Below are 22378 nucleotides of genomic sequence, written 5' to 3' on the forward strand. Positions count from 1 at the left end.
ACCAAAACTCACAAAGTCTTTTAATGACACAACTAGGCCAAAAATATATATTTTTTAAAGATTTTATTTATTCATTTGAGAGAGAGAGAGGGAAAGACAGAGTACAAGCAGGTGGGGAGGCAGAGGGAGAGGGAGAAGCAGACTCCCCACTGAGCAGAGAGGATCCTGAGATCAAGACCTGAGCAGAAAATAGACACTTAACCATCGAAGCCACCCAGGTACCCTCCCAAAATACATACTTACACTGTACTTCTCTGCCTACTTCTTTCCAGATGCCCTGACTCCTATGTGATTTTTCTGTCTAATCTCTAATTTTTTTCCATGATGTGGTTCTACTTACCTATGTAACCCAATTGCCAAATATAGTGTAAAATAATTATTCATTCATTCCAGAAATATTTGTGTATTACCTCAGAGGTTCTAAGCACTAAGCAGAGCACCTAGTTCTGGAAATGAAAGGAAGGGAATAAGAAAGAGTGACTGCCTTCAAGGAGTTTACCAGTTATGGGAGAGGGGTCAACCCATGCACAATGTTATGGATGTTGTGAGAAATCTGCAAAGGGTGATGGTAGGAAATAGTAAAATAAATCCAGGAAGTACACCCGTGATAAGTTTCAAAGTGGCAAGTGAACTTAGAGCTAAATTATTCATATACCCTTGGTAAGTTATCATTCTGGGTCACCTCCCCACACACATTTCTTTTCCACTTCTTTATGCAATCATCACCTCTCCCTTCCTCCTACTCACTCAGTTCCTATCCAGCCATGCACAACAAGTTGCCTCAGTTATACTCCAGAGTATTTAAAATATTCCCTAGTGGTGCTGATCTCAGTGTATAATGCCACATGATCTAAAGTGGACAGCTTCTGTAACTGCTGTAATACTGCATGGGTTTCTAAGAAAACGGACTACCAAATCAAAGTGCGAAGTGAAAACCTCACCCATCTCAGTCCCCAACAGTCTCAATCAGAGTCCCAAACAGAGTCGCCCTGCAACGTAGGCACTGCTGACCACAGCAGCTCTATCCATTACTAGCACATCGCAGGTAAAATCCAGCCTCTCTTAGAAAGGCTCTGTATGCTTCTCTGAAGAAAAACAGAGACAAACACTTCCTCTTCACAAGAACACAGGGCATAACAACCAGCATGGAGCAGCTAGGGAAAAAAAGAACACTCAAATGGCCTGCCAGCCAACTCCACCAAGTCAAACCTGGAACTAACATAACATGTTGACAAAGCTATTCTTGCCAGCACCCACACATCCAACAACAACAGCCAAAACAAAACCCTAGAACCTGTCAAATGAGCATATTTTCCTATTGTTCAATAGATCCCACTGTCATCTAGATGCTGGCTGTTTACATGGATTAATGCCACGCTCACATAGCCAGTTGCAATTTCAATTATTGCTTATTTGCAAATGCACTGAGGAAATAAAATACAAATAGATCATCCTTCATTTTAAAAATTTTGTAATAATAAAATTCACAATTTGGATTTCTGTCCTCCCAGATGTTGTTAAAGCAATCTTTTTTAAAAAAGAAAAAACATCTTGTTCAAGGTTTTAACATTCTCCCTGTTGCCTAGCCCCATTAGCTCAGCAAGGCGTTTTCTCAGAGTTGAGCATAAAACTTCAATCAAACACTGAATTCACATGACCATGTTGGATATCTTCTAAAGTAACAGCACCTTAAATTGTTAACTTAGATGTTAGCCAACACACTTCCAATCATTATATGGCATTTTCTTCTGCTTAAAAAAAAATGAAAAAAAAAACCTTATAAATGCCTTATAAATATCTTGTGCACATATAATTCTATTTTTCCCAGTTTTATTGAGATAAAATTGTACAATGTAGTGATTTGATATCCTTACGTATAGAAAAATAATTACCACATTAAAGCTAATTAACACATGCATCACCTCACATAGTTAACTATTCATTTTTGTGGTGACAACTTTAAAAATCTATTCTTTTAGTAACTTCCAAGTATACAATAGGTATTATTAACTATAGTCACTATGCCGTATATCCCCAGAAGTTACACAAACAAGAAGTTTATACATTTTGACCATCTTCAGCATTTCCCCCAGCCCTGCCCCTGGCAATTACCAATCTAATCTCTGTCTCTAGAAGTATGTTTTAAGTTTGCACATATGTGTGAAATCATTCAGCATTTGTCTTTCTCTATCTGATTTATTTTACTTAGCATTTATCCATGTTGTAACAAATGGTAGGATTTCCTTCTTTTTGTGGCTGAATAATTCCACTGCGTGTGTATAAACCACATTTTTATCAATTCATCCACTGACAATCACTTAAGTTGTTTCCATGTCTTGGCTATTGTGAGCAATGCTGCAAAGAACATGGAGCTGCAGTCTCTTTAAGACAGCGATTTTATTTCCTTCAGATACATACCCAGAGGTGAGCTTGTAGTCCTACTGGGAATCTTTTGAGGAACTTCTACACTATTTTTCATAATGGCTGTACCAACTGACATTCCCACCAATAGTGCAAAGGGTTCTTTTGTCTACACATCCTTGCCAACACTCAGCTCTTGTCTTTTTGATAATAGCCGTTCTAACAGGTGTGAGATGATATCTCATTGTGGTTTTGATTCACATTTCCCTGATGATGAATGATGTTGACCATGTTTTTATGTACCTGTTGGCCATCTAAATGTCTTCTTTGGGGAAAATGTTTTCTCAGGTCCTTTGCACATTTTTCAGTTGGCTTGGTTTTTTTTGTTTGGGGGATATTTTACTTTTTGTTTTGTTTTTGTTTGTTTTGTTTTGTGTTTTGCTATTGAGTATGAATTCCTTATGTATCCTTTTGGATATCAACCTTTTAGTAAATATTCTCTTGTACCAACCTCTTGTAAATACTATCTCCCATTCCATAAGGTTGTATTTTCATCTTTTGATGGTTTCCTTTGCCGTGCATAAGTTTTTAGTTGATGCAATCTTGCTTGTTTATTTTTGCTTTTGTTGTTGTGCTTTTATCGTCATATCAAAAAAAAAAAAAATCATCATTGCCAAGAGACGTCAAGGAGTTTCTCCCCTGGTTTTTTACAGTTTCAGGTCTTACATTTAAGCCTTTAATCCATTTTGAGAATTTTTGCATCTGTATTCATTAGGAATATTGGCCTGTAGTTCTCTTCTTTGTAATGTCCTCATCTGGCTTTGTAGTACAGTAATGCTAGCCTTGTGAAATGAGTTTTGGTGCATTCCCTCCTCTTCAGTATTTTGAGCTAATTTTGGTGAATGGGGTAAAACAGAGGTTTAGCTTCATTCTTCTCTCTTTGATTATCCAGTTTTCTCAACACCAATATTGAGGAAACTATTCCTTCTCCCATCGAGTATTTTTAGCTCTTTTGTCAAATATTAGTTGACTACATATGCAAGGGTTTATTTCTAGGTTTTTTATTCTGTTGCATTGGTCTATGTGTTTATTTTCCATGCTAATACTACACTGGTTTGCTTATAATAACTCCATAGTATAGTTTGAAATAAAAAAGTATGATGCTGCAAGCTTTGTTCTTCTTTCCTAAGATTGCTTTGGCTATTCAGAGTCTATTGCGGTTGCATATGAATTTTAGAATTTTTTTCCTATGAAAAATATTGGAATTTTGATGGAAATTAAATTGAATGTATAGATGGCTTTGGGTAGTTTGGACACTTTAGCAATATTAAATCTTCTAATCCATGAACACGGGATACCTCTCCATTTATTTGTGACTTCTTCAGTTTCTTTCATCAGTCTTATAGTTTTTAATGTATATATCTTTCACCTCCCTGGTTAAATTTATTTGCAAGTATTTGTTTATGGTGTTATTGTCAATAGGATTTTTAAAATTTCTTTTTCAGATCCTTCAATGATGGTGTATAGAAATGAAATTAATTTATATATATGGATTTTTGTATCATGCAAATTTGCTAAATTTGTTTATTTGATCTAAGAGTTTTTGTGGGGTAAGTCCTTAGGATTTTCTAAATGTAAGATTGCACCATTTGCAAACAAAGACCATTTTACTTTTCTCTGATTTGAATGCCTTTTTATCACCCAATTTTTCTATGTAGAAACGTCAGTATTATGTTGGATAAAAGTGGCAAGAGTGGGCTCACTTGTCTTATTCCTAAGCTTCTAATCTTCACTGTTGAGTATGTTATCTTTGGGCTTGTTACATATGACCTTTATTGATCAAGTGGTTTTTATTGTGTATCACATTTATTGATTTGTATATGTCGACCCATCTTTGTATCTCAGTAATGAATCTTACCTAATCATTGTGTATTATCCTTTTAATGTGCTGTTGGATTTGGTTTTCTAGTATTTTATTGAGAATTTTTGCATCTGTATTCATTAGGAATATTGGCCTGTAGTTCTCTTCTTTGTAATGTCCTCATCTGGCTTTGTAGTACAGTAATGCTAGCCTTGTGAAATGAGTTTTGGTGCATTCCCTCCTCTTCAGTATTTTGAAAGAGTTTGAGAAGTTTTGGCACTAATTCTTCTTTAAATGTTTCATAGAATTCACCAGGAAACCATCCAGTTCTGGGCTTTTCTTTTCTTTTTTCAGTCTCCTTTAGTCATTATTGGTCAGTTCAGACTTTCTATTTCTTCATGATTCACCCTTTGTAGGTTGTATATTTTTAAGAATTTATCCATTTCTTCTGGTTGTCCAATTTTTTGGTATATAATCATAGTCTGCTATGACCCTTTATTTTGGTGGTGTCAGGTATAGTTTCTCTTCTTTTATTTCTCATTTTTTATAATTCTTTGTCTATTTTTCTTGTTTAGTCAAGTTAAAAGTCTGTCAGTTTTGTTGTTCATCTTTTCAAAGAGTCAATTCTTAGTTTTGTTGAAAGTTTCTATTGTTTGCTTGTTCTCCATATCATTTACCTCTCCTCTAATCATTTTATTTTCTTCCTTCTGCTAAGTTTGGGCTTAATTTGTTCTTCTTTTTCTTAAAAAGTGTAATGTTAAGTTGAGATCTTTTTTTTTCTTGAGATATACATTTAGAACTATAAACTCTCTCCCTAGAACTACTTTTGCTGCATCTCTTAAGTTTTAGTTTCTGTTTCCAATTTCATTTGTCTCAAGATTTTTTTACTTCCCTTTTAATTTCTTCCTTGATTGTTCAGTAGTGAACACATATTTGTGAATTCCATATATTTGTGAATTTTCCAGCTCTACTTCTGTTATTGATTTCTAGTTTCATTACCTTTGGGGTCAGGAAAGATACTTGATATAATTTCCATCTTCTTGAATTTATTGAGACCTGTTTTCTGGTCTAACTTAAGATTTATCCTAGAAAATGTTCCATGTTCCTAACTTAAGGTTTATCACTTAAGATTTATGCTAGAAAATGTTAAGGTTAATAAACCTTAAGTGAACTTAAGGTTTATCCTAGAAAATGTTCCACTTGAGAACAATGTGCATTCTGCTTATATTGAATGAAATGTTCTCCATATATCTGTTTGGTACATTTGGTCTGTAGTGTTTTTCAAATCTGCTATTTCCTTATTGATTCTCTCTAGATGATCTATCCATTGTTGAGAATGAGATAGTATATAATAAGAGTCTCTGACTCTTATTATATTGCTGTTTATTTCTCCCTTTATTTTATTTAGTATTTGCTTTATATATTTTGAAGCTTTGATGTTGGTTGCATAAATACTTACAATTATTACATCCTTGATGAATTGACCCCTTTTTCCATTATATAATGACCTTCATTATTTCTTGGACTACTTTTATCTTGAAGTCTCTTTTGTCTGATATAAGTATAGTTACCCATGATTTTTGTTTTGTTTTGCTTTGTTTTTGTCTTTTGCTTATCATTTGCTTGAAATATCTTTTTCCATTCCTTCACTCTCAGGCTACATGTGTCCTTAAAAGTTAATCTTTTGAGGTCAGCATGTCATTGGCTCTTGTCTTTTAGTCTATTCTATGTCTCTTTATTGGGGAAAAAAACCCATTTATATTTAAAGTCATTATTGTAAATAAATAAGAACTTACTAATGCCATATAGCTCATTGTTTTCCAACTATTTGTAGACACTTTGTTTCTTGCTTCCTCCTCTTTTCTGTCTTCCTTTGTGATTTGATGACTTTTCATGGTGTTATGTTTTGAATCCTGTATCATCATCTTTTGTGCATCTACTACAGGTTTTTCTTTTGTGGTTACCATGAAGCTTACATAAATTATCTTTTAGCTATAATGTGCTATTTTAAGCTGCCAACGTCTTAACTAAATAGCATGCAAAAACTTTATGCTTTTACTTCTTTCCCATTCACATTTTAGGTTACTGATGTTATATTTCAAATCTTTTTATATAATATATCCTTAATAAATTATTATCATGATGGTTATTTTTAATACATTTGTTTTTAACTTTTAAACTGGAGTTATAAGTGAATTATGTACCATTAAAATATTAGAAAATATGACCTTGGTTATATTTATTATTACCAACGAGTTTTACAAACTCATATTTTTTTCTATGTTAATTAGCATCCTTTCATTTCCACTTGAAGAACACCCTTTAGCATTTCCAGTAAGGTAGGTCTAGTTGTGATGAACTTCCTCAGTTTTTGTTTGTTAAGAAAAGTCTTTAGTTCTCATTTTTTTCTGAAGGACAGCTTTGCTGGGTATAGTATTCTCTGTTAATAATGCTTACTTTATAGCCCTCAGCAAGTTTTTGTCTTTACCAGAGCCCAACGGCTATTTTTGTGCTTCTCCTATAAACTCCAAGATGCATTCAAATTAAGTACTGAGATCTCCAATATCTGCACTTCATCTGTTATATATGGGCCACAAGGGAGGGCACCCTAACTCAAAGAATTGTTCCTGGAGAAGATGCCATTTAAAGATAGCAATTTTTCAAGTTCTTATGTATATGATCTCCCAATTATTCCCAGATGAGGCATGCGCTAGCACGAGAACCCAATTAGTCTGAATAGCAATTGGAATTTACTTCTGCGGGTTAGGGGGAAAAGGCTAAATTGTCTATTATGAACCTTGGTAATGTTTGATATGTTTCCCATCCATCATTCCACCCAAGAAACCTAATGCTAATTGTAGAATCTTTAGTTTTATCTGAGTTCATGACCCCACTATCACTCTTTTTGATTACTCATCAAAGCTTGAACGTTTATCATTCACAGGGGTTTCATCACTACCCAGCCATCTATCCACTCAAATTCCATCATGATATCAATATGTTATCCTAGGTAACACTTGATAACAGCCACTCAGATTGACATTTTTCATGAAAGTTTACATATTGGAAAGTTTGCATTTGCCTAGAGAAACAAAGCAAATAATATGAAAATGATGAGGGAACAGAAAGCAAGAGGAGGACAAAGCAGAGCTGACACCCTGCAACCACCCCCCATGGAATATATATGACATTCCTCAGGCATTCTTGGCTGCCCTAAAGGAAAAACAAATAGTTAACTTGTAGAGATCACAATCCTGCAAGACCTGAGTCTCCCTCAGTTTAAAAATGTCTTAGTGATTTACAAGGAAGAAGCTTTCTTATCAATACTCAAACTTCTAAAGACCCATAACTCAGTTCCTGAAGTCCTAACATAATCTTCCCCTCCAAAAAACTGAGGGAGGCTGAGGCAGAGGGAAATGTAATTGAAGTTAAATTTCTTCTAAACCTAAAGCTCATTGATAAGGATGTATGATAGCAGGAATGTGACATTCCTCTAGGAAGCTCCCAACTATTTTACTGTTCATACCTTACTAAAAGGAAAAACCACCTTAACTTAACAATGGCAAGGCCTTAGGTATCCTGTAGGTCCTCCTTATCATATGAAAGTCTTTAAACCCTCTCTTTTCCTTACCTCCTCCAACCCCATAGTATATAATCAGCCACCCCTCACAGCCCTGGTGCAGCAGCTCTTTATGCCCACAGGTCCTGTCCCTGTGCTTTAATAAACCACCATTTTGCACCAAAGGCATTTCAAGAATTCCTTCTTGGGGCACCTGGGTGGCTCAGTCAGTTAAGCAATTGACTTCAGCTCAGGTCATGATCCCAGGGTCCTGGGATGGAATCCTGCATCAGGATCCCTGCTCAGCCTGCTTCTCCCTCTCCCTCTGCTCTGCCTACTTGTGCTCTCTATCTCTGTGTCAAATAAATAAATAAAATCTTTAAAAAAAATTATTTCTTGGTCATCAGCTCCAGACTCCACCCCACTGAACCTCACCTATATTCTAAAACTTCATCAAAAAGAAACACTCCGTCAGGGTTAAGCACATGGACTCTGAATTAGACTGTCTCGGTTCAAAGCTTACCTGTGTTACATACATACATATGAACTTCTATGTCTCAATTTCGTAATTTATAAAACAAGTCAAATAATAGTAGCTACCTGAGAGAGTTGAGCTTTGAACCCTAATTTTTATTCAACTAGATCTTAATATTTCCACACATACAAAACAAGTTCCTGTCTTAAAAATAAAACTCCCAATTAAAAGGAGAAGATTAGATACATGTTCACAAAAATGCCTTTTACAGTTGCAAACTCTAAGAAACAGTACTCCGATTCTAATCTATTTTTGCAAAGTTACTTATTTGAGAGACTCTCACTTTGCTTAAATTGCTTCTTCCTTAGATTGATGGGCAAAAGCCAATTCACTGAACTTGAAGCTTCTATTAATTCCAGTATTCCAGTGAAGTGAATGTATGATTTTATAATTTTTGTTACCATGCAGCCATACTGTCTGCATTCTACTGAAGATGATAATCACTGGCCACTGATGAGGGAGCAGGAGGCTGACTGAGGACAAAGCAAAAGCTGGCACCTTGCACCCCCTCTCCACCTGCTCCCCTCGGTAATATGTGTAACATTCCTCAGGCACCCCTGACCACCATAAACGAGAAACAAATAGTTAACTTGCAGAGATCACAATCCTGCAAGACAGGAATCTTCCAACTATCTTGATGTTAATGGCTTGCTAAAAGACAACAGTGGCCTCCCAGCACCTTGTAGGCCCTCTTTGGCATACGAAAACTCTGTTGAAACCTCCCTTCCCCTCCCCTTCCCCCCAACCACAAGGTACATAACCTGCCATCCCTCACAACCCGGGGCAGCAGCTCTTCCTGCCCATGGGTCCTGTCCCCATGCTTTAATAAACCACCATTTTGCACCAAAGATGTCTCAAGAATTCTTTCTTGGTCATCGGCTCTGGACCTCAGCCCACCGAACCTCACCTAGGTTCTAGAACTTCATCAGCCACCTCACCCCAACATTTTATTTTAACTTGTTTGTTAACAAGTTAAACAAGTTACTGGCCCCACTCCCTTTTATTTCTTGGCAATAATCTAGTCACAGGAAGTGATGAGCATGGAAAAACAAATGTTATTGCTGTTGAAAATCATGGGTACATGATTCTCCACCAAGTGCTATACACTTTCATTGCCTCTGTTATCTTAACATCACTCATATCAGTATTTCTCTTCTCAAGTAGTCTTTACTGGGCAGCCCCAGTTTTGCTCCATTTGTTTTGATGGAGCATGGATTCCTCTACTTAAAATTACTACCACTGTGGAATATGTTTTCCTCCCTTGAGGGCTATGAATAAAAACCTATAATTCAGGGTTTGTGATTAAGGTTTGTGATTAATGACTCATCTGGGGTTTTTGGATCTTCATTGGAGTGACATAAGAACAAAAAAAAAATCAGAATTTATTTATTCCAGTGATGATTCATAGACAAGGCCATTGAAGAATTTTGCTCCTAAAGCCAACCTCTCAGACTTATTCTTCAGCATCTCTGCATATACTTTTAATAAATTCCTTTTTTTTTTTTTTGCTTTAAGTCAATCTTAATTTCTGCACCTTGAAACAAAATGAACCTAACTATTAGAATTCATATCTGTTCATGGCCCCACAGTTAAAAATCAAAATCCCCCTTGATGATGTGAGTTTGTCCTTCCCTTGTGGGTTTCCCAAAATGAAAACAAGACTAGTCACAGGACCAAACAAAAGCTCATCTGTTTGGACTCATCATTAGGCTCCCTTGCACTGTTGCTTCCAGTTGCGCCCAGTCAATGGAGAGCCCCCAGAAAAAGATTGAGGATATAAGAGTGAGGTTGGTGTGTTAGTCCTTGGGCTTTTTTCCTTCAGTTTGGCCTTGGACTGGCTGCCTGACTGCCTCTACCTCATGTAGCAGCCCCTACCAGGAAGCCCTTTCCATACAACCCCTATCTTCTTACCTATGTAGACCTAGGAGTGGTGTAGCTATAGAGTGCTAAATTATCTCAGTAGCTTCTCCACATGCAAGCTACACCTCAATAAATACTGCTGATATCTTCATGTTTCATCTACTCCCTGACAGAAGCCTACCTAGTACAGCAAAGATGGGTTCCAACTATGAACATAGTTGTCAATATCCTTTGACCACATCCAAGAAAAGAAAGACTGGTGATGTGATGAAGAAGTGACCCAGGCAGTTGCTATAATTTCCTCATTTAGCTCAGTTTTCAAGACTCTGCAGGACTGAGGCCCATCATAGGCACTGTCACTTTTTAACTATTCGTCCCAAGTTTATAATAGAATTCTCATTTTCTTCCTGCAAGGGGTGTAAAGGTAAAGTAGTATAATCAGCTCTTATCAAGACTTCAGGCAGCAGGGAAAATTTAGCATTGGCTACTGCTATTTGCAAAACTGAGTCCTATTACAAAGAGGCATGCTAGATAGGAAACTGACATTATACATACAAAAACAGTTTGTGGAACCATCCATTTCTGGTTTTTGTTGTTGTTGTTGCTGCTGTTGTTGTTGTTTTTAATTCAATGTTCATTTATTTCCCTGACATCTCCTTAGGCCAAGAATCTGAACAATACCCCTTATTACAAAAGTAGGGTGGATGTGTCAACTTAGTCACTAAGGGCAGCTGCTCAGTTTCTGTGGACGTGTATAGGTGCATGTTGGTATGTGCCAAGCATTAGGAAGTGGATACACTGGTCATTTGCATATAGTTGGAGGCATGTGATTTTATTCCCACATATATGTTATCTCTCCCAGAAGTTATCAGAAATCAAAATAAGTGGACTTGTGGACCAAAAAGTAAATATACAATTTCTTTGGAGACTGAAGTATATCTGTGGTCAACCATGGCTAAGCCTGCTATAGCACAGAGGTTTAATATCTGTGTCACAGTGAGGAATTGCCTTCTACAGTAATGAGATGAACTCTTTCTTGAGGGATGATGTGGCCCTGCAGCAAAACTGTGCCTCTAGGTTCCTCTGTATGGTCTACATTGACCTTTGATATCTGAGGGCCTCACTTTATGTCATATATATCTGATATATATCCTTTATACTGTTTGCTATCTTTATACTAAATCAAAGTGAGAGTAACCTTGCACTGAGTAAATCATTTGTCTAGTTTTCAAATCCAGACCAGACTTTTTTGGCCTAGTCTGACTGAGTAACTAAAGTGGACTGAGGACAAAGCCATCAGGGTCTCATATGAAAGAGACTTAGATTCTAATTTCAATTATGTTATTTACAAGCTGTGTGTTTCAGGTCAAAGGATTTCACTTTACTAAGCCTTAGTTCTCCCATCTATGACAACATATATTATGAAATAAAATGTATTTAAAATACTAAGCACAGTGCCTCGCATATTATAAGCACTCCACAAATATCAGCAATTATTATTACATTATAACGCCCAGCAAGAACTGTAAACCCAAAGATCAACCCAAATGGAGTCATTTTAACATTATAGATACAGTGGATAATAAGTACTCTGGAAAAAAAAAATTCTTTTATATTTTTAATCTGTCCCAGAATAAGTAAGCATTGTGAGAACAATGTCATATAGACTCTACCATAAAATCCCCTAACAAGGCAGCAAAGTTCACCTTATGCACTAGAATTGAATATTTGTTCTGATTACACTGGACAAGTCAGATAATGGATTTCATAAAATAAAGAGAAAAGTCAGAACCCAAAGAAAAAACCCTCAGCAGGGAATTTTATTTTAACCCTTGGGTGGTAACAATAAAAAAATTAAACCTGTACTAAGTATGAAAACAAGTAAAAGGGACTGAAATCTTTGCTAGACTTTTTTTTTTACTCTCAGTTGGGTAATTCATGGTGTCAGTTTGACTGCATATTAAAGACAAAAAATGTAATTGAGCAGATTATATTTTCCAAAGATTGCTTCAACTGTATTTCCCATTCTACATGCTCTTTTATGATATGGCTTTGCACTCCTCCATCAAGAAGTATTTATTTCTTATGGAAGGCACATATTGCTTGAAGCACTGGGTGTGGTACATAAACAATGAATTATGGAACAACAAAAAGAAATAAAATATTTTTTTTAAAAAGTATAGCACAGGGAATATAGTCAATAATACAGTAATAACATAGTATAGATGACAAATGGTGATACCACTTACCGTTGTGAGCACTGAGTAAAGAATTGTCAATTGACTATGTTGTATACCTGAAACTAATATAACTTTGTATGTCACTATGCTTCAATAACAAATAAATAAATAAACAATTTTTTAAAAAGAGAGAAGTATATTTCTCCACCTTGTTGAATCTAAATGTTTTCTATGACTGTTCAGACTAAGTGAAATCAGGAAAAGTCATCTGTGCTAGTTTCAGATATAACAATTAACTGGCCTGGCTAATGCTACACACACAAAACTTAAGCCACATGGAATAGCTCCTCATTCCATGACCCCAGTGGGGCTCTGAGCCTACAGTCAGCATCTACTGCCAGCCATATCAGAGAGCTATCCTGGACATCCTGCAGTCCCAGTATCAACAGTTCCATCCCCAGCATCCACAGACTATAACCCAGGAGATCAGCAAACCCACAGGACTGTGTGAGATAATTATAAGCTGCATTTAAAGCCACTGTGTTTTGAGTTTGTATGTTATTTAACTTTTGCTATTTAACAAAAGATAACCAGAGCAATTTCCAATATTTCATTTAAGTACCTGGTTTTTTTTTCCCTCTAGCTGGTTCTCTTCTGTTCTAATAGGCAATAAAAACTTTTGTGACTCCTTTCCTAGATGCTTGGTTCAAAGCATGGCTATCTATTTAAAAGTCCCAATCAGGGTCACCTGGGTGGCTCAGTGGGTTAAGCCTCTGCCTTCAACTCAGGTCATGATCTCAGGGTCCTGGGATCAAGCCCCACATTGGGCTCTCTGCTCGGTGGGGAGCCTGTTTCCCCCTCTCTCTCTGCCTGCCTCTCTGCCTACTTGTGATCTCTCTCTCTGTCAAATAAATAAATAAAAATCTTTAAAAAAAAATAAAAGTCCTAATCATCTGAATGTCTTTCAGTCAATAATGTTATCTACATTAACTAACATATCAGCAACTTGAAAAAAAGCTTGATTTTATTAATTTTCCAACATTATTTGATTGAACAAACTAAGAGATTAACAATAGCAGATGAAAGAAATAATCTCTAGCTGTATTAACACAAGTAGAAATACAAGTAAATCAAATCAGAAGACTTATGGTAATTTTTGCTACAGCTAGAAATTCTACACAACATTAGAAATATCTTCTCTCATGATAAGATCTAGTCATAATAACACAAGAAAATATGACATCATTTTCTTAATGTATAATTATTTATGAGATATCTGAACAATATACTTTAGAGTAAGTACTAATTCACAGAAAATCAAGTAAATGGTAAATTTTTTTTCTGTAAGAAAAAAAGATTCCTTTCAAATTTTCAACTCAAATATTTCAATGCAAATGAAGGATATAAATATACTCTAAAAGTACTTTTTTAAACTATTTGTAAGTGTTCCAGCAAGAAAGGCACAGTAATCATGTTTTTATGAAGATTAAAAATAAAAATTCACTTAAGAACAATCAGTTGGAGTGAGAGGAAAGATGGCGGAGAAGTAGCAGACTGAAATGACATCAGATCTCAGGAGTTCAGCTAGATAGGTATCAAACCATTCTGAACATCTTCAAATTCAACAGGAGATAGAAGAGAGGAAGAGCAACAATTCTAGGAACAGAAAATCGACCACTTTCTGAAAACTAGGATATGCAGAGAAGTGAATCCAAAGCGATGGGAAGATAGACCCCGGGAGGAAAGGCCAGCTCCCAGCTAGCAGAAGAGCAGTGGAGCACAAAATCAGAACTTTTAGAAGTCTGCTCCACTGAGGGACATTGCTCCAGAGGCTAAGTGGGGATGGAGCCCTCGCAGGGTCAGTGTGGTCTCAGGTCTTGTGGGGTCAAAGAAAGATCTGGGGTGTCTGAGTGTGGCAGAGCTGCCAAGTATCAGAGTGGGGAAGCCAACTAGAGTCAGAGCCAAAGAGTGAGCTTTCAGATCACTGTTACCTTAAACCATGATCCAAGGCACAGTCAGGCTACTGCTCTTCAACCCACAAGTGGCAGATCTAGGGAGACTCACCTTCCTCCTCCAGGAGGAGCAGCACAGCAGGAAACTGCTGGGTTTGGAAACTCCAAATGGGGCTCTGCACCAGAGATAGAAATACTTGCTCACAGGCTGGGTGAGCTCAGAGTGTGGCCAGAGATGAGGGAGACAAGAGTGATTGCTTATCTTGGAGGGCACACTGAGAAGTGGGGCCCTGAGTTCTCAGCTCCTCCAGACCAGAGATTGGGAGGCTGCCATTTTCATTCCCATCCTCCAAAGCAGTACAGAAAGCATTCAGGGAATAAAAGCTCGAGAATGAACCCAAGCAGATTAAATGCCTGGCCCCTGGCAAGAACGGTACAATTCCACCTCAGGTAAAGATATTTGAGAATCACTGCAACAGGCCCCTCCTGCAGAATATCAGCAAGAACATCCATCCAAGACCAAGTACACTGGTCAAGGAGAACATTAGATCTCCAGAGCTAGGGGAAGCAACACATAGAATTCATGGCTTTTTTTCCCATGATCCATTAGTCTTTCAAAGTTAATTTTTTTTTAATTTTACTTTTTTCTTATTATATTTTTTTAACTTTTCCACTTTCCTCTTTTAATGTTTTCTAACTAGCTTATCTTAACAATACCTTTCTAAAAAAAAAAAAAAAAAAAAAAAAACCTTTTTAAACCTTCATTGTTATAGTCATATTTTATCCCTTCATTGTATTTAATGTTATTTTTGTATCTATATAGGTTTTTCTTTTTTTTTTTTTAGTTTTGGGATACGATTTCTTCTAAGAGATCAAAATATACTAAGAGATCAAAATATAATCTAGCACATAGCTTTTTTCTAGTCTCCACCCTGAGCAGATTCCTCTTTTTTTTTATTTTTTCTTTTTCCAACCAACTTATCTTGTCAATTGCTTTCTAGAATTTTTTTAAATTTTCATCTTTATATTATATGCCATTCCTTCAACATGTTTATTATTTTTGTAAATATATAAGTATTTCTTTCTTCAAAATTTTGGGAAGTAGTTTCTTCTAAGAGACCAGAATACACCAAAAATAAAAACAAAATGAGTGGCTCTGTTCTATTCATCAGTATATATATCTAGATATTGACATATATAGATATATAGATATAGATATATAGATTTCAGTATTTTTATATATATATAGATATCAGTAAATTACATATATTTATATTATATGCATATAATATATATAATTTTTTATTTTTTTATTTTTCCCCCTTTCTCCTCCCCTCAGTTTTGGACTCTTCTGATTTGGTTAATGTACATTTTTCTAGGGTTTTTGCACCTTTTTAGTACTTTTTTCTCTCATTCATATATTCTTATCTGGATAAAGGACAAGGCAGAAAAACTTACCACAAAAGAACAAGAGGCAGTACCAACAGCTAGGGACCTAATCAATAGGGACATTTAGAAATACATCAGAACTAGAGTTCAGAATGACAATTCTCAAGGTGCCAGCTGGGCTTGAAAAAGCCATGGAATATTAGAGAAACCCTTTCTGGAGAAATAAAAGAACTAAAATCTAACCAAGTTGAAATAAAAAAAAACTATAATAAGGTGCAATAAAAAATGGAGGTTCTTACTGCTAGGATAAATGAGGCAGAAGAAAGAATTACTGATATAGAAGACCAAATGATGGAGAATAAAGAACCTGAGCAAGAGAGAGACAAACAACTACAAGGCCACGAGGGGGGAATTCTAGAGATAAGTGATACCATAAGACAAAACAATATTAGAATAATTGGGATTCCAGAAGAAAAAGAAAGAGAGAGGGGGGAAGAAGATATATTGGAGACAATTAGTAAAGAATTTACCTAATATGGCAAAGGGAAGAAGCATCAAAACCCAGGAGGCACAGAGAATCCCCCTCAAAATCAATAAAAATAGATCGACACCCCTTCATCTAATATCAAAACTTATAAGTCTTAGTGAAAAAGAGAAAATCTTGAAAGCAGCTTTGGATAAGAAGTCTGTAACATACAATGGTAGAAATATTAGATTAGTAGCAGACTTATCCACAGAGACCTGGCAGGCCAGAAAGGATGGACATGATATATTCAGAACAATAAACGAGAAAAATATGCAGCCAAGAATACTATATCCAGGTAGGCTGTCACTGAAAAATAGAAGGAGAGATAAAAAGCTTCTAGGACAGGGGAGTCAAGATGGCGGAGAAGTAGCAGCTGAGACTACTTCAGGTTGCGGGAGATCAGCTAGATAGCTTATCTAAAGATTGCAAACACCTACAAATCCAATGGGAGATCGAAGAGAAGAAGAACAGCAATTCTAGAAACAGAAAATCAACCACTTTATGAAAGGTAGGACTGGCAGAGAAGTGAATCCAAAGGGACGGGAAGATAGACCGCGGGGGGAGGGGCCGGCTCCCGGCAAGCGGTGGAGCAACGGAGCACAAAATCAGGACTTTTAAAAGTCTGTTCCGCTGAGGGACATCGCTCCAGAGGCTTAACTGGGGTGAAGCCCACGCGGGGCCAGTGTGGCCTCAGGTCCCGCAGGGTCACAGAAGGATCGGGGTATCTGAGTGTCGCAGAGCTTGCAGGTATTAGAACGGGGAAGCCGGCTACAGAGTTGGAGCCGAGGAGTGAGCTCACAGCTCCGGCTTACCTTGAACTGGTCGCAGGCTCGGTGAGCTCGGAGCGCGGCGGGAGGCCAGGCAGACGGGAGTAATTGGACGCTGTTCTCTGAGGGCGCACTGAGGAGTGGGGCCCCGAGCTCTTGGCTCCTCCGGGCCGGAGACTGGGAGGCCGCCATCTTCATTCCCGACCTCCGGACTCTACGGAAAGCGCTCAGGGAACAAAAGCTCCCGAAAGCAAACCCGAGCGGATTACTCAGCCCGGCCCCTGGTAAGGGCGGTGCAACTCCGCCTGGGGCAAAGACACTTGAGAATCACTACAACAGGCCCCTCCCCCAGAAGATCAACAAGAAACCCAGCCAGGACCAAGTTCACCAACCAAGGAGTGCAGTTTCAATACCAAGGAGAGCAGCGGAATTCCAGAGGAGGAGAAAGCAAAGCACGGATCTCATGGCTTTCTCCCCATGATTCTTTAGCCTTGCAGTTAATTTAATTTTTTTTTTCTTTTTCAATTTTTTTTCTCTTCTACTGCTAAATTTTTTTTAACTTTTACCCTTTTCTTTTTTAACGTTTTTTAACTAGTTTATCTAATATATATATTTTTTTTTCCTTTTTATATTTTTTTCATTATTGATTTTCTTTTTTTATTTGTTTCTTTTTTCTTTTTTCTTTTCTCTTTTTCTTTCTGAACCTCTTTTTATCCCCTTCCCCCCTCCCCTCACGATTTGGGATCTCTTCTGATTTGGCTAAAGCATATTTTCCTGAGGTTGTTGCCACCCTTTTAGTATTTTACTTACTCCTTCATATACTCTTATCTGGACAAAATGACAAGGCGGAAAAATTCACCACAAAAAAAAGAACAAGAGGCAGTACCAAAGGCTAGGGACCTAATCAATACAGACATTGGTAATATGTCAGATCTAGAGTTCAGAATGACGATTCTCAAGGTGCTAGCTGGGCTCAAAAAAGGCATGGAAGATATTAGAGAAAGCCTCTCGGGAGATATAAAAGCCCTTTCTGGAGAAATAAAAGAACTAAAATCTAACCAAGTTGAAATAAAAAACGCTATTAATGAGGTGCAATCAAAAATGGAGGCTCTCACTGCTAGGATAAATGAGGCAGAAGAAAGAATTAGCGATATAGAAGACCAAATGACAGAGAATAAAGAAGCTGAGCAAAAGAGGGACAAACAACTACTGGACCACGAGGGCAGAATTCGAGAGATAAGTGACACCATAAGACGAAACAACATTAGAATAATTGGGATTCCAGAAGAAGAAGAAAGAGAGAGGGGAGCAGAAGGTATATTGGAGAGAATTATTGGAGAGAATTTCCCCAATATGGCAAGGGAACAAACATCAAAATCCAGGAGGTTCAGAGAACCCCCCTCAAAATCAATAAGAATAGGTCCACACCCCGTCACCTAATAGTAAAATTTACAAGTCTTAGTGACAAAGAGAAAATCCTGAGAGCAGCCCAGGAAAAGAAGGCTGTAACATACAATGGTAAAAATATTAGATTGGCAGCAGACTTATCCACAGAGACCTGGCAGGCCAGAAAGAGCTGGCATGATATATTCAGAGCACTAACCGAGAAAAACATGCAGCCAAGAATACTATATCCAGCTAGGCTATCACTGAAAATAGAAGGAGAGATTAAAAGCTTCCACGACAAACAAAAACTGAAAGAATTTGCAAACACCAAGCCAGCTCTACAGAAAATATTGAAAGGGGTCCTCTAAGCAAAGAGAGACCCTAAAAGTAGTAGATCAGAAAGGAACAGAAACAATATACAATAACAGTCACCTTATAGGCAATACAATGGCACTAAATTCATATCTCTCAATAGTCACCCTGAATGTTAATGGGCTAAATGCCCCAATCAAAAGACACAGGGTATCAGAATGGATAAAAAAACAAAACCCATCTATATGTTGCCTACAAGAACCTCATTTTAAACCCGAAGACACCTCCAGATTTAAAGTGAGGGGGTGGAAAAGAATTTACCATGCTAATGGACATCAGAAGAAAGCGGGAGTGGCAATCCTTATATCAGATCAATTAGATTTTAAACCAAAGACTATAATAAGAGATGAAGAAGGACACTACATCATACTCAAAGGGTCTGTACAACAAGAAGATCTAACAATTGTAAATATCTATGCCCCTAACGTGGGAGCAGCCAACTCTATAAACCAATTAATAACAAAATCAAAGAAACACATCAACAATAACACAATAATAGTAGGGGACTTTAACACTCCCCTCACTGAAATGGACAGATCATCCAAGCTAAAGATCAACAAGGAAATAAAGGCCTTAAATGACACACTGGACCAGATGGACATCACAAATATATTCAGAACATTTCATCCCAAAGCAACAGAATACACATTCTTCTCTAGTGCACATGGAACATTCTCCAGAATATATCACATCCTTGGTTCTAAATCAGGTCTCAACCGGTATCAAAAGATTGGGATCATTCCCTGCATATTTTCAGACCACAATGCTCTGAAGCTAGAACTCAATCACAAGAGGAAATTTGGAAAGAACCCAAATACATGGCGACTAAACAGCATCCTTCTAAAGAATGAATGGGTCAACCAGGAAATTAAAGAAGAATTGAAAAAATTCATGGAAACAAATAATAATGAAAACACAATGGTTCAAAATCTGTGGGACACAGCAAAGGCAGTCCTGAGAGGAAAATATATAGCGGTACAAGCCTTTCTCAAGAAACAAGAAAGGTCTCAGGTACACAACCTAACCCTACACCTAAAGGAGCTGGAGAGAGAACAAGAAAGAAACCCTAAACCCAGCAGGAGAAGAGAAATCATAAAGATCAGAGCAGAAATCAATGAAATAGAAACCAAAAAAACAATAGAACAAATCAACGAAACTAGGAGCTGGTTCTTTGAAAGAATTAATAAGATTGATAAGCCCCTGGCCAGACTTATCAAAAAGAAAAGAGAAAGGACCCAAATAAATAAAATCATGAATGAAAGAGGAGAGATCACAACTAACACCAAAGAAATACAGACAATTATAAGAACATATTATGAGCAACTCTATGCCAACACATTTGACAATCTGGAAGAAATGGATGCATTCCTAGAGACATATGAACTACCACAACTGAACCAGGAAGAAATAGAAAGCCTGAACAGACCCATAACCACTAAGGAGATTGAAACAGTCATCAAAAATCTCCAAACAAACAAAAGCCCAGGGCCAGATGGCTTCCCGGGGGAATTCTACCAAACATTTAAAGAAGAACTAATTCCTATTCTCCTGAGACTGTTCCAAAAAATAGAAAGGGAAGGAAAACTTCCAAACTCATTTTATGAGGCCAGCATCACCTTTATCCCCAAACCAGACAAGGATCCCATCAAAAAAGAGAACTACAGACCAATATCCTTGATGAACACAGATGCAAAAATTCTCACCAAAATACTAGCCAATAGGATTCAACAGTACATTAAAAGGATTATTCACCACGACCAAGTGGGATTTATTCCAGGGCTGCAAGGTTGGTTCAACATCCGCAAATCAATCAATGTGATAAAACACATTAATAAAAGAAAGAACAGGAACCATATGATACTCTCAATAGATGCTGAAAAAGCCTTTGACAAAGTACAGCATCCCTTCCTGATCAAAACTCTTCAAAGTGTAGGGATAGAGGGAACATACCTCAATATTATCAAAGCCATCTATGAAAAACCCATCGCAAATATCATTCTCAATGGAGAAAAACTGAAAGATTTTCCGCTAAGGTCAGGAACATGGCAGGGATGTCCGTTATCACCACTGCTATTCAACATAATACTAGGAGTCCTAGCCTCAGCAATCAGACAACAAAAAGAAATTAAAGGCATCCAAATTGGCAAAGAAGAAGTCAAACTATCACTCTTCGCAGATGATATGATACTGTATGTGGAAAACCCAAAAGACTCCACTCCAAAACTGCTAGAACTTGTACAGGAATTCAGTAACGTGTCAGGATACAAAATCAATACACAGAAATCAGTCGCATTTCTCTACACCAACAACAAGACAGAAGAAAGAGAAATTAAGGAGTCCATCCCATTTACAATTGCACCCAAAACTATAAGATACCTAGGAATAAACCTAACCAAAGAGACTAAGAATCTATACACAGAAAACTATAAAGTACTCATGAAAGAAATTGAGGAAGACACTAAGAAATGGAAAAATGTTCCATGCTCCTGGATTGGAAGAATAAATATTGTGAAAATGTCTATGCTACCTAAAGCAATCTACACATTTAATGCAATTCCTATCAAAATACCATCCATTTTTTTCAAATAAATGGAACAAATAATCCTAAAATTTATATGGAACCAGAAAAGACCTCGAATAGCCAAAGGAATATTGAAAAAGAAAGCCAAAGTTGGTGGCATCACAATTCCGGACTTCAAGCTCTATTACAAAGCTGTCATCATCAAGACAGCATGGTACTGGCACAAAAACAGACACATAGATCAATGGAACAGAATAGAGAGCCCAGAAATAGACCCTCAACTCTATGGTCAACTAATCTTCGACAAAGCAGGAAAGAATGTCCAATGGAAAAAAGACAGCCTCTTCAATAAATGGTGTTGGGAAAATTGGACAGCCACATGCAGAAAAATGAAATTGGACCATTTCCTTACACCACACACGAAAATAGACTCAAAATGGATGAAGGACCTCAATGTGAGAAAGGAATCCATCAACATCCTTGAGGAGAACACAGGCAGCAACCTCTTCGACCTCAGCCGCAGCAACATCTTCCTAGGAACATCGCCAAAGGCAAGGGAAGCAAGGGCAAAAATGAACTATTGGGATTTTATCAAGATCAAAAGCTTTTGCACAGCAAAGGAAACAGTTCACAAAACCAAAAGACAACTGACAGAATGGGAGAAGATATTTGCAAACGACATATCAGATAAAGGGCTAGTGTCCAGAATCTATAAAGAACTTAGCAAACTCAACACCCAAAGAACAAATAATCCAATCAAGAAATGGGCAGAAGACATGAACAGACATTTCTGCAAAGAAGACATCCAGATGGCCAACAGACACATGAAAAAGTGCTCCGTATCACTTGGCATCAGGGAAATACAAATCAAAACCACAATGAGATACCACCTCACACCAGTCAGAATGGCTAAAATTAACAAGTCAGGAAATGACAGATGCTGGCGAGGACACGGAGAAAGGGGAACCCTCCTACACTGTTAGTGGGAATGCAAGCTGGTGCAACCACTCTGGAAAACAGCATGGAGGTTCCTCAAAATGTTGAAAATAAAACTACCCTATGACCCAGCAATTGCACTGCTGGGTATTTACCCTAAAGATACAAACGTA

Source organism: Lontra canadensis, unplaced genomic scaffold, assembly GCF_010015895.1.
Source record: "Lontra canadensis isolate GAN:19392208 unplaced genomic scaffold, GSC_riverotter_1.0 scaffold10, whole genome shotgun sequence".
NCBI lineage: Eukaryota > Metazoa > Chordata > Mammalia > Carnivora > Mustelidae > Lontra > Lontra canadensis.